Raw genomic sequence first — 3,438 nt, forward strand, 5'->3', positions numbered from 1 at the left:
TATTACACCAAAAACTTCGGCCTAGGTGCTGTAGTTTTTTAGTTATTGTTTAAAAACTTCAGCAGGAGGACCTGAAGTTTTGCTCCTACACTGGCTAAATTAAAATTTCATATTGCATGAAAAAACTTCGGCCTAGGTGCTGAAGTTTTTTAGTTATTATTTAAGAACTTCAGCAGGAGGAGCTGAAGTTTTCCTCCTACACTGGCTAAATTAAAAAATCGTATTACACCAAAAACTTCGGCATAGGTGTTGAAGTTTTTTAGTAATTATTTAAAAACTTCAGCAGGAGGTGCTGAAGTTTTGCTCCTACACTGGCTAAATTAAAATTTCATATTTCATGAAAAAACTTCGGCCTAAGTGCTGAAGTGTTTTAGTTATTATTTAAAAACTTCAGCAGGAGGAGCTGAAGTTTTGCTCCTACACTGGCTAAATTAAAAAATCGTATTTCATGAAAAAACTTCGGCCTAGGTGCTGAAGTTTTTTAGTTATTATTTAAAAACTTCAGCAGGAGGAGCTGAAGTTTTCCTCCTACACTGGCTAAATTAAAAAAATCGTATTACACCAAAAACTTCGGCCTAGGTGCTGATGTTTTTTAGTTATTGTTTAAAAACTTCAGCAAGAAGAGCTGAAGTTTTTAGTTAATATTTAAGACTTAAGCAAGAAAAAACTAATTAACATAAACATAACATTAGAAAAAACGCACAAAAAACTAGCGACAAAAGATTTTCAAAAGATTTTTCAAATAACTTCAGCTCAATGTGCTGAAGTTATTTAGTTCATTTCTAAAAACTTCAGCACTTGATAAGCTGAAGTTTTTCTCCTGCACTCGATAGTTTTTGTCCTAAAGCTTTTTCAAATAACTTCAGCTCAATGTACTGAAGTTATTTAGTTCATTTCTAAAAACTTCAGCAATTGATAAGCTGAAGTATTTGTCCTGGACTCGATAGTATTTGTCGTAAAGCTTTTGTTTATTTGGTGTATTTATATGACGACCCAAAGGATCATCACCTGTATTCCTACTCACTCTGTATTTCTGAGGCCGTGAAAACCTCACTTGGGGGTTGCCTCGAATTTGTGTGCGCAGTCCGGGCGCGTAGCCGGAACGTTTAAATATGAATTTGTGAGAAAGATAATAAAATTTTGATGTTTTAATTGATTAAGTTTGACTTCGGTCAACGTTTTGGGCAAACGGACCCGGACTCGTGATTCGACAGTCCCGGAGGGTCCGTAGGAAAATATGAGACTTGGGGGTGTGCCCGGCATCAAATTCCGAGGTCCCGAGTTCGAGGAATGAATTTTTACGTGAAATCATTTTCTGAAAATAATTAAAGAAATTGGAAAGTGATATTTGTTTAGAAGACTGTGGTATCGGGCTCGTATTTTGGTTCCGACGCCCGGTACAAGTGTTATATGTGGTCTAAACAATTGCAGTAAAGTTTGGTTAAATTTGGATGTCATTTGACGTGTTGTGAGCTAGAAAAATATAAACTTGATGTTCTATGGAAATTGGAAGGAAATCATGGGTATTGAGGCCCAATTTGATGATTCATGATGTTGATTGGGTGATTTGATCGCACGGATGAGTCCGTAGTATGTTTATGAGTTCATTTGCATGTTCGGTTTGGAGCCCCGAGGGCTCGGGTGAGTTTTGAGTGGGTCCCGGAAGGTCTTAGGCTTAGAAACATTCTGAAGTTGCAGGTTCAGGGGTTGCAGTCCCCCAGCCGCCCGCGGTCAATTCCGCGCAGTCAGCGCTGGAAGCCGCGCGGCCGCGGTACATTTCTGTGCAGTCCGCGTGGCTTGGGTTCAGAGGGCCAAGGGGTAAGTCGAACAGCGCGGCCGCGTACCAAATCAGTGCGGTCCGCGCTGGGTAGGTTCAGAGAGTCACATTTTCTTCCGTTCCTCGGCGCGGCCGCAGTGCACTTTTGTGCGGTCTGCGCTGAGCCTTTAGTAAAGTATAAAAGGTCGGGATTTTCAGTCATTTCTCACTTTTTCAAAACCCAAAACACAATAGGCGATTTTCCAAACGATTCTTCTTCTCCAAAACAATTGGTGAGTGATTTCTATCTCATTTTCTTTACTCCTTACTATCTTTAAACATAATTTCAAACTTCAAAACAAAGATTTAATGGGGAAATTCGGAATTTGGGGTAGAACCTAGGTTTTCTAAAATTGGGGGTTTTGGACCTCCATTCAAGGTCCGATTCCAAAATAACTTACATATTTGAGTTCATGGGGGGATGGGTAATCGGGTTTTGGTTCGAACCTCGGGTTTTGACCACGTGGGCCCGGGGGCGTTTTGGGAAATTTTGAGTAAAACTTTGGGAAATTCACTTTTCATGCATTCAAATTTATTAGATTAGCATTTGTTGATACACTCAAGTAATTTGTGGCTAGATTCGAGCGGTTTGGTGGTGAATTCGAAGGGTAAAGCGATACTAGAGGCTTGAGTTGAGTTTGGAGCATTTGAGGTAAGTGTTTGATCTAACTTTGGTTTGAGGGAATAGGATTAGAGTATTATTTGCTAATTGCTAAATGTTGAGTACGGAGTATAGGCATGGTGACGAGTATCTATACACCGGTGTCTAGCATGACCGTGAGTCCTTACTTGTGCTTATTTGGGATTCTGTAGTGACTCTTCCTTGTTTAATTGATGGATTCGATATAATGTGAACAATATGAAGAGAAAATATGATTTGTAAACTCCTTGGAGCGTTGGCTCGAAATATGACACAATTAAGACGTAAGAAATGAACGAAAGAGGAAGAGATGTAATTACTCCCTTGCCGGGACATGTAAGTTATTGTTGTTGCTCCCTTGTCGGGAATTAACTGTTTATTTGTATTCTTCCTTGCCGGGATGGTTGAATTGATACTTGTTCCCTTGCCGGGAAATCCTTATGTATTATGAAATGGGATCGTGTGGCACGCCGACCACTTAGTTATACTATGAAATGGGATCGTGTGGCACGCCGACCACTTATATATTATGAAATGGGATCGTGTGGCACGCCGACCACCTATATACTATGAAATGGGATCGTGTGGCACGCCGACCACTTATATATTATGAAATGGGATCGTGTGGCACGCCGACCAATTATATATTATGAAATGAGATCGTGTGGCACGCCAACCACTTATATATTATGAAATGGGATCGTGTGGCACGCCGACCACTTATATATCATGAAATGGGATCGTGTGGCACGCCGACCACGTATTCTGTGTTAGAAGAGATTAGTTGTAGTTTTCCTTATTTATTCTTACCGTTCTATTTTATCTGTTATCCCCAAAAGCATGTTCCCCTCCCAGTCTTAATTATTACTTTCCGCTGTTATTTTGTAGTGTTTGTATATATATATCTGCACAGGTTGATTGGCAGTCCTGTCTAGCCTCGTCACTACTTCGCTGGGGTTAGGCCAGGCACTTACCAGCACAT

Source organism: Nicotiana attenuata, unplaced genomic scaffold (genome assembly GCF_001879085.1).
Source record: "Nicotiana attenuata strain UT unplaced genomic scaffold, NIATTr2, whole genome shotgun sequence".
NCBI lineage: Eukaryota > Viridiplantae > Streptophyta > Magnoliopsida > Solanales > Solanaceae > Nicotiana > Nicotiana attenuata.